This window comes from Coffea arabica, chromosome 10c, assembly GCF_036785885.1.
Source record: "Coffea arabica cultivar ET-39 chromosome 10c, Coffea Arabica ET-39 HiFi, whole genome shotgun sequence".
Taxonomy (NCBI): domain Eukaryota; kingdom Viridiplantae; phylum Streptophyta; class Magnoliopsida; order Gentianales; family Rubiaceae; genus Coffea; species Coffea arabica.
The window spans coordinates 12,144,202-12,159,382 of NC_092329.1; the positions used below are offsets into that span (position 1 = coordinate 12,144,202).

The following is a 15,181-nucleotide window of genomic DNA, read 5'->3' on the forward strand; positions in this document are numbered from 1 at the left end:
GTGATTGGTTGAGGTGAAAATATCTTTCATGGGCTTTGACTTATATTGTATCATAGGAAATACAAGATAAACATAAGTCATTAAGCAAACAAACATCAAAGGGAGAGAGAGAGAGAGAGGGCCGAGAGCCTTGAGCAAGAAAGGAGAGAGATTTCTTCCAAATTCATCTACTTCTAGCCATTCATCTTGATCTTGGAACTTAGGGAAACAGCCTTGGCACTTGATTGTTGTGATTCCATCGCTTGCAAAGCTTGGTTGGAGGTAAAACATCTCACTTGAAAGTTAAATTTTGGTGATTGAAGTCTTGAACCCATGAAAGTGATGTTCTTGTTGTGGTTGTGAACTCTTATGGTATACATGGTAATGGTAATTGTAGAGTAGTTTAATGGTTTATTTTGGTGGTATTTTGTTGCAAGAATTTTGGCTAAAGCTAGGAGAAGTTAGGGTTCCTTGCTTCATGATTCCTTAAGTTGGTTTGGTTGGTTATTTGGCTTGCCAATGGAATTTTGGTGTGATAATTTCACTTGTATGGTTGATTCTTAGTAAAATCCAATTTGGTCATGAAACCCTAGTTTAAAGAGAGTTAGGTTGGCTTAGCTAGGGCTTAAATAGTTAGGGCTTGATTGGTATATGGATAGACAAAGTTAGTTAGGGCTTGTAAGGTTAGAGCATAGAATATGGTTAGTATTGGCTAGGTTTTGAGGTTAAGTTGAGAAAGGAATTTCGGGTTTCTTATAAAACAATTGGGAGATGGTATATGTGTGTTGTATTGGTGTGGAAATGGTTAGAAAACTTGCATGCGATGCTTGCATTTGGACCACGCATTTGCGCCACGGAAATTAACTACCCAGAAAAGAACAAAAAAAAAAAAACAGGACAGTGCGATCCTGCAGCTTTGGTTCCATTTTTCATTGGGATTCGTGTTGACTCAGCTTTTGGCCAAAACACAAAAGTTATAGCCTTATAACTGAGCTTTCTAACACCTTTAGAATTTCTTGATTTGGATCTACGAGTCCTGAATTATGGTCGTTCAAACAGGGGCTATCCGACAACCTGAATATAAACTGCTGGGACTGTTTCGTGCATTTTTGTTCTAGTTCCATTGAGATCAGAGTTGAAGGGCCTTCATGAAAGTTGTAGAGCTTTGGGTGATCTGTCTAACTGCTAAATTTCAAAGCGTTTGGACCTTGGAAGCATACAAAACGATCCAAACACTCTAAATTGTTTGAATTGCCTAAGATAGTTTTTGGTGGCTATAGTTTTTGTCTATTTTGATTACGAAGAGGTCTATTTTAGCTCTTAATGTCTTCATGAAAGTTGTGACTCGTTCTCTTAGCTTTCGAAATGGTGTCTTATACACCTTAATCCGATATTTATAGCCTAACTTATGGTCAAAACGGTTTGGGGTGGCAAATCTGCTGTTTATATTTTCGACGGCCGTTTCCGTTTCCATTCGGCATTTCCGCGCGCATGTGTGTCCGTTTTGCCAATTTGCTTGATGTATACATTTTAGTAGCCGTTTGTGAAATAATGTACAACCTTTTATTACAGACGGTAGTAGGCTAGGCGAAGCCAGTGGGACCTACTAGCTGTCGCACGCGACGTGATTTTCGCACTTTTGCTATACTTGTTCTTTACATAAGTATCCGGGCTGTTTCTATGTATAATTCGCTTATGTACTTTGATGTGGATGAAAGGGTACTTAGGCGAAAGTGTACTTTATTACACTCGAGTTAAACCCTAATTTGCATCTGTATTTGTACATAACATGTGTATATGAATTGTTTTGGGACCGAACCCTTTGAGCTTGTAGCTCGGGGTGACTTTTGTGAATTATGAAATATGATGAGTTTGGGGTCCGATCTCAAGACCTAGACGGACTATTCGAGCCGGCCGGGGTTTAGTCGAAGTCAGTCCAACCTAGCCTTGAGGTCATCACGTTTGTGAACCAAGTTCGATTTCGTTTTGATTGCTCGAGCCATTTTGTGCGGTTGACTGGCCAGTGAGGGTGATAAGGGGTACGGTAAGAGTACAAGTGGAGTTCTACGGACCCTTGTTTGTGATCGATGGAGTGTCGACAGGAGGTCACATATAGCAAATAACTTGGTTTTGAAGCTAACATGTATCCTTAATTTGTACTGTTATTTCTTTTGCTTTTGACTTGGCATCTTTATCACGTAATTGTTCGTCTTGAGGTGCCATTTACGTTTTTACCCCTGTTTACTTACTAAACTTATAACTTACCCATTTCCCTTTATTTTCCTTAACAGGGGCCGACGCGGGAGACTCTCTGGCACTGTCACTAGTATAACTAGGTTTAGTTTATAATAGCCAGATAATTAAGATGGTTCTTCTTGTTATAGTGATCCGTGTAAGGATCCTTCTTCGAGTCTACTTTCTGATTTTGTTTATTATCATAAGATGAAGTAGTGGTCTAGATATCTACTTTTGAGGGTGTAACTAGAACTCTTTTGCTAATGTATATATTGTGAATAGCACTCTTTCGATTCATATAGCTTATATTGTTTTGTGTTTTCGAGTCCTGGCCCGAGCTAGACAGACGGTCCACTAAGCCCTTTGGTATGCCTTTGGGTGCCGTGGGGTCGTCACAGGTGGTATCAAAGCGCTTAAATTAGAGGATTTGAACAATTGGGACATACGTGATAAGCAGTAGGAATATGTGTATCTATTTAAGTTGAATGGTATGTTTTAAGCTGAAATGCCGACGAACTGACCAAATAATGTTTTGTAGGTATGGAGACCGTGGAACCTAGTGGATCAGGACCAGGGCCGAGACCTCCTAGTGCAGGAGGCCCGGTGAATCAGGTGCTACGCCGGCGTGTGCTCCGATTTCAGAGGAGGCCTGGGGGTCGTATTCGCTGTATTCCCCTTTTGGTCGGCTGAACCGGCCATATGAGTGCCGACAGACGTTCGGCTACCTAGATGAGGTCGTATGGCGGTGGACGACGAGCGACGTCGCCTGGAGAAGGCGTACGATCGCTTGATTAGACAGCTGGAAGAGACCAGAGAGGTGCCCCACGGGCAGGCTATGCACATTAGGGATTGGAGCAGGGCCTCAGAGATGAGAAAGAGAGGACAGACGCTTTTCGTTGTCAGCTCCACGACACACCAGCACCTCTTCACTATGAAGGGGCAGCTGATGGAACGGGCCCGGGGGATCATTGTGGCGACCCCACTTCCCCCTGAGGCGAACCAAAGGGTTGGCGGGCCGTCTGCCCAGCTCTCGCCAGGACTCACGCAAGCATTCTAACCCAAATCTTTTCGAAAAATATCCTAATCTATTACAAAACAATTTTTCCCGAATAAGATCTTCCTTAAATCCACATTAACTTCAGAGATAGCAGTGATAAATTAGCCAGTCGAGGCTCTTAAACGTCTCACGTGCTATGTACCAAAGTATAAAGTCGTACCAAACCGGATAGATAAACACATAAATCCATAATACAAACTTACAAGCCAAGCAATCGAATTAGGGTTTACACATTTTCCAGCTTCAAGTGGCAATCCAAAAGAAAAGTACATTATCTCCAAATAACGCATTACAGCCCACAAAATAAGTTATAGTATTCAAATACAATCCAAAAGGAAAACATAAGTAAGCATCCAGCTTTCAGTTTCCAGAACCTGTTAAGGAAAACAATAAACGTGGGGTGAGCTAAAGTTCAGTGGTGCCCCAAAACATGCAATCACGTAATAACAAACAGCGGTTAATGACATAGCAAATTCAAACAGTTAGGAAAGCGGATAACAGCACAAGGTAGGATACATGGGCTCTCAGGAGCCATTTTCCTCGCTTGATCACCATTTATCGTAGTTGACCCTCCGTCAACTCTCACTACTTATAATCCATGTAGATCCACTCATTTTAATCCTAACCCGTCACCGTTCATACCCTTGTCCCGGGCCCGCTCGCCGACTAAGGACGCAGTATACTCGAGATATACCCGTAGATGATTGGTCGAGGGATTCACCCAACGACATTATTGTAGTTAGATTCATGCGTCGAGAGATTCACCCAACAACGTAACTACATTTAGATTCATGGTAGTTGGATTCAGAAGTCGAGAGATTCACCCAATGACGCAACTACATTTAGATTCATGGTAGTTGGATTCAGAAGTCGAGGGATTCACCCAACGACGCAACTACATTTAGAATCAAAGATTCAGGAGAAAAATATTTTTGCACAAGTCACCACTCGAACGGCTAGTGCGATAAAGTACACACAGCTCATTTCGATGGATCAAAAACCAGTTTTGCAAATTATCACATATCGAGTCAAGAAAGTACTTTAAACAGGTAAGCATAGAACAGGCAGGGACACTCACCAAGAGTGGAGTTCAGATATCAAGTTGGAAATCGAATTCCGCGTCCTCGCAATATCCTAAAAACCAAAATTTGAAACTATAAGTTTCTACTCAGTTTTTAAGCTTATAGACATCGAGGTATATCTAATATACTACTAATCTACTTTTCCTTAGAAGAATCAAGAGTCCCTTAGGTTAAAACTTGACAAAAGTAGAAGAAATGTTTCTTATAGATTTCCTTAAAATACTTTTCCTTATAAAAGGGTAACTACTATTATTTTCTCGAAATAAGTCGACAAACCTCTTAATATCCACGTTAGGAAGTTACTTTGAACATTTCTTTAAAGCTATGGTTTTTGCAAAAATTATTACTAAAACTATTTTACCTAAAAATAAGATTTCTTGCCGAGCAAGTTCCTATGCTTTTAACTAAAATTATTAAAACTCGTATTTTGGCCCTTTTCCTATAGTTAACTAGCCAAGGACAATTCTTAGAGAAAAGAAAAGGAGTAAAACAAGGCTAGAGTTTTAGAAACTAGGAAAATCATTTTCCAAAGGTAATAAGGCTAGTTTGAGCTAAAGGAAATTATCGGGTTGGAAAGTTTTAGGCAAAACACTAGATATTGAATTTTTATAATTTAATACTAGTTGGAAAATATTTTTGATTAATTTGATCACAGTTACTCGAGTTCGCAAGGTAGAAACGACTTTCACAGCTCTGCTTCCGTTTTGAAATCATATTATGGATCAAATATAGCAAAATCACATAGCAAATCACTAGGGTTTTGTCAATCATTAGCCCTAGATTTCAACAAATGCATTTCTGATAAAAATAAAATGAATGACCAAGGCTTCATCAATCATTAGCACTTGGTTTCAGCAAGCTCAGCTTAAACAAATAAAAATAACAGCAAGGCCTCCAAGAAATTCTAGCAATTAAATTTCATCACCCAGTAATACTTATAAAATCATTCAAATGGCCAAGGAATTCATCAATCATTAGCCTTTGACAACACCAATTACTTCCAACCACAATTCAATTAAGAATTTAAACCACAAGTAAGCTAAAAGTTCGATCCAAACCCAATTTCAGTTTCACGAAGAAACAGGACATTCATACATTTCTTATAAAACTCCAAAACAACATATTCCAGGCATTTTCATCCATCATGTTTCAACGAAAAAAAAATTTAAAAGCCAAGCTAAGATTCCAACTCACCCCTCGGCTACCACAAAAGAAATTCCAGCATGTATAAACCAGCATTTTCTGGTTCCATCTTCAATTTATCAAATATTTCATTGCTAAACAACTTACACAACTTAATACTTACAACTCCTCTGTATTTCGAAATCATTATATTCCAAGGAAAAATAAAATAAATTTCCAGAAACCAATTAAACTTCCAAAACAAACTGAAATCTCTGGTTCCAACTTGCGGCTTCCAAAGTTTTCCAGCAACTAATATACTTTAGATTAAATTTTTCCTTGGTTTAAACATGGTGTTAGATACTCAAATTCAGCATTTAACACTTAGCTAGCTAGTAAAAATTTCCACTTCAAAACTAGATTCATTCAGCAACTAAAATTATCCAGAAAAATCTAGAAATTTTGTCCATCAGCCACGGATGAACATGCATGAAGAGATGTTCTGTTTTCATTTTATTTTCTAGGTTAAAACATGCTTTTAAACTCTCAACTCTCTCATGCAATTACTTAGTTAGAAAATAAACATTTTCAGTTCAGAAATCGAGTTCAAACAACAACCATGAACATCAAAATTTTTTAAAATTTTCCTGCTTGACTCGGATGAACATGCTTGGCAGATTACACTTTGATTTCATTTTCTTTTCTTTTCTGGTTTAAAGTAACTAATTAGCTGCATGCAGAGCTTAATTAACTTGTGATCAGCTATATAATTATGGTTGTAAACTCAAACAATAAAATTGAACCAAGTCAGGCTGCAATAAACAAGTTAAGCTCTCGGCAGCTCCAAAACATGCACATAACCGAACTTCTTTTCTTAAAACTCCCATCCGGCTGCCTATCATCGACATGCAAGTTCTTAGATAATTTAAATTTCTTGTTTTTGATTAGTTAAACACCTAATCAAACTCAAATTGTCGCAGGAAGTCAGAAATAAAACTACAATTTCAAGCCAGCTCCTCGGCAGCAACATTTTAACCGAACAGAAATTTTTCTAATGGTTTGATTTCAACATCCGTCTGCACAATCCTTACATGCAAGCTCAGATATAGCTTCCTCTACTAGAATTCAACCTAATTAGTCCAGAAATTACCTCAGATATCAGCTAGGCATACACACGAAAATTTTCAGAAATTTCTTCCCTTGCTCTCGGCTTCAAGTGCAGTCGGTTGGTCCTGGTTCCTAAGTTGCGGCTGGAATTGGTTGCAGCTGGTGGATTTGAATTCGGTTGGTTGGAGTTGGTGGAGATGAAGGTGCAGAATGGTGAAGTTTCACTGAAAATCTTCTCCCTGGTTTCACTCCAGCTCACTGCAGAACCAAAAAAATTCTGGCAGCTCACGTTCCCTCCTCCCTTGCTCTCGGATGCTCTCGGTCTAAGGCAGAGGAAGAGGTGAGATGTGGTTGAGTAGAGGAATTGCAGTGGTTTCGGTGGAGTTGTGCAGAGAAGGAAATGAGATTTGTGAAGGCGATATCTTGGTATTAAGAAAGAAATGGTTTGCGGTTTTGTTTGTGCAGAGAAGGAATCGGAATTGCGGTTTGTGTTTGTGATATGAAATGTGAAATAGAGCAAATGGTATTGTGGTGCCGTGGTTTACGAGAAAGGATTGCGTATAAGAATTGATTGCGTATCGAATTGGTAATAGCTGCGGTGATTAGACTTGTGGTCAGAAGTTTCGTTTGGTTTGCATGGAAATGTAAGGGCGTTTTGGTCTTTTCACTTTGCTCCCTAACCTCAACTTAATTTCTCAATTCCAACTTAATTCTAAAAATTATCCCCAAGTGTGATTTGAACGCCTAATTATACCCTAATATACCTAAACCATATTTATCGAATAATTCTCGATTAAACTTGAATATTAAGGTTCCTAGTAATTCTTATATTATTTAGCGATTAAATTAGTTCTTATAATTTCCAATTATTATTTCTCAAGGAATAGAGTTAGTCTAACTCGAAATTTATCGATTTAATAATATAAAGTCAAGTGAAATAATAATCAAATCCAAGGGTGTCAATTTGCACATAAAAATTATTTTTACGCACTTATTGTGAAAACAAAGAAAGCTAAGGATATATTTATCGAATTTTCACGCCTTAAGTATGTTTAGTATATTAGAATCATATTTATCTAAAATTCATTGATTTTCATCTTAACGCGAAAATTCTTATTAACATTTAACATTAGCAACTAATTGGAATTAAACATAGGAATTTAAATAATTTATTTAAGAATAGTAAGTCTATCGACTCGAGTATCATTAATTTAGCATAAAGGAATTTAAGTATTCTAAGTTTTTATGTTAAGGCAAAAATTAATCTAACCCTAAAGATTTTAATTTAGTCTAATCAAACCAAGAAATTTCACAACTGGCACTACTCCGCCCTTCAAGGGTTTAATTCTTAGGAAGACCTTGTATCCTACTTCGAATTCCAAATCTTTCCTCCTTGTGTCGGCGTAGCTCTTTTGTCTACTCTGAGCGGTTTGAAGCCTTTCCCTAATAAGTTTCACTTTTCTCCTGGGCTTCTTCTATCCAAGGTATATCGGACCTTTCGAAATTTTAAAGCGAGTTGGGAATGTAGCATATCAGCTGAAGTTACCCGCAAGCATGGCTAAGGTTCACGATGTATTTCACTTTTCCATGCTTAAGAAATATTATTCCGACCCAAGTCATGTGCTGCCCCTGGAGGGAATTGAGGTGGATGAGACGTTAACGTATGAAGAAGGACCAGTCAAGATTTTGGAAAGAGAAGTAAAGGAACTGAGAAATAAGAAAATTCCTCTGGTGAAGGTTCTATGGAGAAATCATGGACTTGAGGAAGCAATTTGGGAATTAGAAGAGGAAATGCAGAAAAAGTACCCTGATTTATTTCCTTAGAAAGTGTGAATTTTGAGGATAAAATTCTTGTAAGGAGGAGAGGATGTGAGAACCCTAAAAATGGATATATAAGCTAGTGCATATTTCATTTGCATTTCTTTTATTCTTTAATAATTTCCAGCATTACTTTTACCTGTTCGCAATTAAGTACGTAAAAATAGGTTTATGTGAAAAATAATATAATTTTCTTAAGTTGTGAAATTTCTTGGTTTGATTAGACTAAATTAAAATCTTTAGGGTTAGATTAATTTTTGCCTTAACATAAAAACTTAGAATACTTAAATTCCTTTATGCTAAATTAATGATACTCGAGTCGATAGACTTACTATTCTTAAATAAATTATTTAAATTCCTATGTTTAATTCCAATTAGTTGCTAATGTTAAATGTTAATAAGAATTTTCGCGTTAAGATGAAAACCAATGAATTTTAGATAAATATGATTCTAATATACTAAACATACTTAAGGCGTGAAAATTCGATAAATATATCCTTATCTTTCTTTGTTTTCACAATAAGTGCGTAAAAATAATTTTTATGTGCAAATTGACACCCTTGGATTTGATTATTATTTCACTTGACTTTATATTATTAAATCGATAAATTTCGAGTTAGACTAACTCTATTCCTTGAGAAATAATAATTGAAAATTATAAGAACTAATTTAATCGCTAAATAATATAAGAATTACTAGGAACCTTAATATTCAAATTTAATCGAGAATTATTCGATAAATATGGTTTAGGTATATTAGGGTATAATTAGGCGTTCAAATCACACTTGGGGATAATTTTTAGAATTAAGTTGGAATTGAGAAATTAAGTTGAGGTTAGGGAGCAAAGTGAAAAGACCAAAACGCCCTTACATTTCCATGCAAACCAAACGAAACTTCTGACCACAAGTCTAATCACCGCAGCTATTACCAATTCGATACGCAACCAATTCTTATATGCAATCCTTTCTCGTAAACCACGGCACCACAATACCATTTGCTCTATTTCACATTTCATATCACAAACACAAACCGCAATTCCAATTCCTTCTCTGCACAAACAAAACCGCAAACCATTTCTTTCTTAATACCAAGATACCGCCTTCACAAATTTCATTTCCTTCTCTGCACAACTCCACCGAAATCACTGCAATTCCTCTACTCAACCACATCTCACCTCTTCCTCTGCCTTAGACCGAGAGCATCCGAGAGCAAGGGAGGAGGGAACGTGAGCTGCCAGAATTTTTTTGGTTCTGCCGTGAGTTGGAGTGAAACCAGGGAGAAGATTTTCAGTGAAACTTCACCATTCTGCACCTTCATCTCCACCAACTCCAACCAACCAAACTCAAATCCACCAGCTGCAACCAATTCCAGGCGCAACTTAGGAATCAGGACCAACCGACTGCACTTGAAGCCGAGAGCAAGGGAAGAAATTTCTGGAAATTTTCGTGTGTAAGCCTAGCTGATATCTGAGGTAATTTCTGGACTAATTAGGTTGAATTCTAGTAGAGGAAGCTATATCTGAGATTGCATGTAAGGATTGTGCAGACGGATGTTGAAATCAAATCATTAGAAAAATTTCTGTTCGGTTAAAATGTTGCTGCCGAGGAGCTGGCTTGAAATTGTAGTTTTATTTCTGACTTCCTGCGACAATCTGAGTTTGATTAAGTGTTTAACTAATCAAAAACAAGAAGTTTAAGTTATCTAAGAACTTGCATGTGGATGATAGGCAGCCGGATGGGAGTTTTAAGAAAAGAAGTTCGGTTATGTGCATGTTTTGGAGCTGCCGAGAGCTTAGCTTGTTTATTGCAGCCTGATTTGTTCAATTTTATTGTTTGAGCTTACAACCATAATTATATAGTTGATCACAAGTTAATTAGACTCTGCATGCAACTAATTAGTTAGTTTAAACCAGAAAAGAAAAAAAAAATGAAATCAAAGTGTAATCTGCCAAGCATGTTCATCCGAGTCAAGCAGGAAAATTTTAGAAAATTTTGATGTTCATGGTTGTTGTTTGAACTCGATTTCTGAACTGGAAATGTTTATTTTCTAGCTAAGTAATTGCATGAGGGAGTTGGTTCTCACAATCATGTTGACCTGTAAGGTCTTGTTAGATGTGGCCACGGAGGCACCACCCCGAACTACCGGTCCAGAGCCGATGGATGAGGTGGGCACTTTAGACTCTATTGGGGATTGGAGCCCTAGGGGAGGTGCATAGGGTCGCCGCTTAGACTTTCTTTTGATCATCTGATAGACTGCTTTTGTTATAACTAATATGGCTGATTTTTTTTATTATTTGGCTGGCTAACTAGATTTTGGAGTCGGAGTGCTTATGTATTTAATGGGTTTTGTACCGACCGGATGTCAGATAACTTGTATATCTTTTGGTGTGACCTTGTAAATACATGTATATAGTTGAGTACAATCTTTTAGGTTATCTTCTGTGTGTCTTTTGTGTATATACATTTATATTTTGTATTCTTTATTTGTTCATGTCTCGAATAATAAGTACACCTTATGTTTCGATTTATACACTTTTCACGCGCGCGTGTATCCGTTTTGCCAATTTACTTGATTTATACATTTTAGTAGCCGTTTATGGAATAATTTGATACAACCTTTTATTACAAATGGTAGCAGGTTAAGCGGAGCCAGTGGGACCTACTAGCTGTTGCACGCGATGTGATTTTCGTACTTTTGCTATACTTGTTCTTTACGTAAGTAGCCGGACCGTTTCTATGTATAACTCGCTTATGTGCTTTCATGTGGATGAAAGGGTACTTAGGCGAGGGTGTACTTTATCACACTCGACCTAAACCCTATTTGTACCTGTATTTGTACATGACATGTGTATATGAATTGTTTTGGGATTGAATCCCTTGAGCTTGTAGCTTGGATGACTTTTGTGAATTATGAAATATGATGAGTTTGGAGCCCGATCTCAAGACCTAGACGGACCATTTGAGTCGGTCAGGGATTGGTGGAAATCAGTCCAACCTAGCCTTGAAGTCACCACATTTGTGAACCAAGTTCGATTTCATTTGGATTGCTCGAGCCATTTTGTGCGGTTGACTGGCCAGTGAGGGTGATAAGGGGTACGGTGGAAGTACAAGTGGAGTTCTATGGACCCTTATTTGTGGTTGACGGAGTGTCGACAGGAGGTCACACATAGCAAATAACTTGGCTTTGGAGCCAACCTGTATCCTTAATTTGTGCTGTTATTTCTTTTGCTTTTGACTTGGCATCTTTGTGATGTAATTGTTCGTCTTGATGTGCCATTTACGTTTTTACCCCTGTTTAAATTTTGGTTTTTAGGATATTGCGAGGACGCGGAATTCGATTTCCAACTTGATATCTGAACTCCACTCTTGGTGAGTGTCCCTGCCTGTTCTATGCTTACCTGTTTAAAGTACTTTCTTGACTCGATATGTGATAATTTGCAAAACTGGTTTTTGATCCATCGAAATGAGCTGTGTGTACTTTATCGCACTAGCCGTTCGAGTGGTGACTTGTGCAAAAATATTTTTCTCCTGAATCTTTGATTCTAAATGTAGTTGCGTCGTTGGGTGAATCCCTCGACTTCTGAATCCAACTACCATGAATCTAAATGTAGTTGCGTCATTGGGTGAATCTCTCGACTTCTGAATCCAACTACCATGAATCTAAATGTAGTTACGTTGTTGGGTGAATCTCTCGACGCATGAATCTAACTACAATAATGTCGTTGGGTGAATCCCTCGACCAATCATCTACGGGTATATCTCGAGTATACTGCGTCCTTAGTCGGCGAGCGGGCCCGGGACAAGGGTATGAACGGTGACGGGTTAGGATTAAAATGAGTGGATCTACATGGATTATAAGTAGTGAGAGTTGACGGAGGGTCAACTACGATAAATGGTGATCAAGCGAGGAAAATGGCTCCTGAGAGCCCATGTATCCTACCTTGTGCTGTTATCCGCTTTCCTAACTGTTTGAATTTGCTATGTCATTAACCGCTGTTTGTTATTACGTGATTGCATGTTTTGGGGCACCACTGAACTTTAGCTCACCCCACGTTTATTGTTTTCCTTAACAGGTTCTGGAAACTGAAAGCTGGATGCTTACTTATGTTTTCCTTTTGGATTGTATTTGAATACTATAACTTATTTTGTGGGCTGTAATGCGTTATTTGGAGATAATGTACTTTTCTTTTGGATTGCCACTTGAAGCTGGAAAATGTGTAAACCCTAATTCGATTGCTTGGCTTGTAAGTTTGTATTATGGATTTATGTGTTTATCTATCCGGTTTGGTACGACTTTATACTTTGGTACATAGCACGTGAGACGTTTAAGAGCCTCGACTGGCTAATTTATCACTGCTATCTCTGAAGTTAATGTGGATTTAAGGAAGATCTTATTCGGGAAAAATTGTTTTGTAATAGATTAGGATATTTTTCGAAAAGATTTGGGTTAGAATGCTTGCGTGAGTCCTGGCGAGAGCTGGGCAGACGGCCCGCCAACCCTTTGGTTCGCCTCAGGGGGAAGTGGGGTCGCCACAATGATCCCCCGGGCCCGTTCCATCAGCTGCCCCTTCATAGTGAAGAGGTGCTGGTGTGTCGTGGAGCTGACAACGAAAAGCGTCTGTCCTCTCTTTCTCATCTCTGAGGCCCTGCTCCAATCCCTAATGTGCATAGCCTGCCCGTGGGGCACCTCTCTGGTCTCTTCCAGCTGTCTAATCAAGCGATCGTACGCCTTCTCCAGGCGACGTCGCTCGTCGTCCACCGCCATACGACCTCATCTAGGTAGCCGAACGTCTGTCGGCACTCATATGGCCGGTTCAGCCGACCAAAAGGGGAATACAGCGAATACGACCCCCAGGCCTCCTCTGAAATCGGAGCACACGCCGGCGTAGCACCTGATTCACCGGGCCTCCTGCACTAGGAGGTCTCGGCCCTGGTCCTGATCCACTAGGTTCCACGGTCTCCATACCTACAAAACATTATTTGGTCAGTTCGTCGGCATTTCAGCTTAAAACATACCATTCAACTTAAATAGATACACATATTCCTACTGCTTATCACGTATGTCCCAATTGTTCAAATCCTCTAATTTAAGCGCTTTGATACCACCTGTGACGACCCCACGGCACCCAAAGGCATACCAAAGGGCTTAGTGGACCGTCTGTCTAGCTCGGGCCAGGACTCGAAAACACAAAACAATATAAGCTATATGAATCGAAAGAGTGCTATTCACAATATATACATTAGCAAAAGAGTTCTAGTTACACCCTCAAAAGTAGATATCTAGACCACTACTTCATCTTATGATAATAAACAAAATCAGAAAGTAGACTCGAAGAAGGATCCTTACACGGATCACTATAACAAGAAGAACCATCTTAATTATCTGGCTATTATAAACTAAACCTAGTTATACTAGTGACAGTGCCAGAGAGTCTCCCGCGTCGGCCCCTGTTAAGGAAAATAAAGGGAAATGGGTAAGTTATAAGTTTAGTAAGTAAACAGGGGTAAAAACGTAAATGGCACCTCAAGACGAACAATTACGTGATAAAGATGCCAAGTCAAAAGCAAAAGAAATAACAGTACAAATTAAGGATACATGTTAGCTTCAAAACCAAGTTATTTGCTATATGTGACCTCCTGTCGACACTCCATCGATCACAAACAAGGGTCCGTAGAACTCCACTTGTACTCTTACCGTACCCCTTATCACCCTCACTGGCCAGTCAACCGCACAAAATGGCTCGAGCAATCAAAACGAAATCGAACTTGGTTCACAAACGTGATGACCTCAAGGCTAGGTTGGACTGACTTCGACTAAACCCCGGCCGGCTCGAATAGTCCGTCTAGGTCTTGAGATCGGACCCCAAACTCATCATATTTCATAATTCACAAAAGTCACCCCGAGCTACAAGCTCAAAGGGTTCGGTCCCAAAACAATTCATATACACATGTTATGTACAAATACAGATGCAAATTAGGGTTTAACTCGAGTGTAATAAAGTACACTTTCGCCTAAGTACCCTTTCATCCACATCAAAGTACATAAGCGAATTATACATAGAAACAGCCCGGATACTTATGTAAAGAACAAGTATAGCAAAAGTGCGAAAATCACGTCGCGTGCGACAGCTAGTAGGTCCCACTGGCTTCGCCTAGCCTACTACCGTCTGTAATAAAAGGTTGTACATTATTTCACAAACGGCTACTAAAATGTATACATCAAGCAAATTGGCAAAACGGACACACATGCGCGCGGAAATGCCGAATGGAAACGGAAACGGCCGTCGAAAATATAAACAGCAGATTTGCCACCCCAAACCGTTTTGACCATAAGTTAGGCTATAAATATCGGATTAAGGTGTATAAGACACCATTTCGAAAGCTAAGAGAACGAGTCACAACTTTCATGAAGACATTAAGAGCTAAAATAGACCTCTTCGTAATCAAAATAGACAAAAACTATAGCCACCAAAAACTATCTTAGGCAATTCAAACAATTTAGAGTGTTTGGATCGTTTTGTATGCTTCCAAGGTCCAAACGCTTTGAAATTTAGCAGTTAGACAGATCACCCAAAGCTCTACAACTTTCATGAAGGCCCTTCAACTCTGATCTCAATGGAACTAGAACAAAAATGCACGAAACAGTCCCAGCAGTTTATATTCAGGTTGTCGGATAGCCCCTGTTTGAACGACCATAATTCAGGACTCGTAGATCCAAATCAAGAAATTCTAAAGGTGTTAGAAAGCTCAGTTATAAGGCTATAACTTTTGTGTTTTGGCCA

General features: G+C 38.9%; 2 long non-coding RNA genes across 2 annotated transcripts; one reads left to right on the forward strand and one right to left on the reverse strand.

Moving 5' to 3' along the window:
- Positions 1 to 3,420: 3,420 nt before the first annotated feature.
- On the reverse strand, positions 3,421 to 4,457 carry LOC140016272 (uncharacterized). The gene is made up of 2 exons (XR_011822628.1): positions 4,350 to 4,457; positions 3,421 to 3,645 (listed from the first exon to the last, which is right to left on the reverse strand). It is a non-coding gene; the product is annotated as an uncharacterized lncRNA (long non-coding RNA).
- Positions 4,458 to 11,710: 7,253 nt separating this feature from the next.
- On the forward strand, positions 11,711 to 12,697 carry LOC140016283 (uncharacterized). Its single transcript, XR_011822661.1, has 2 exons — positions 11,711 to 11,768; positions 12,473 to 12,697. It is a non-coding gene; the product is annotated as an uncharacterized lncRNA (long non-coding RNA).
- The last annotated feature ends 2,484 nt before the right edge of the window (positions 12,698 to 15,181 follow it).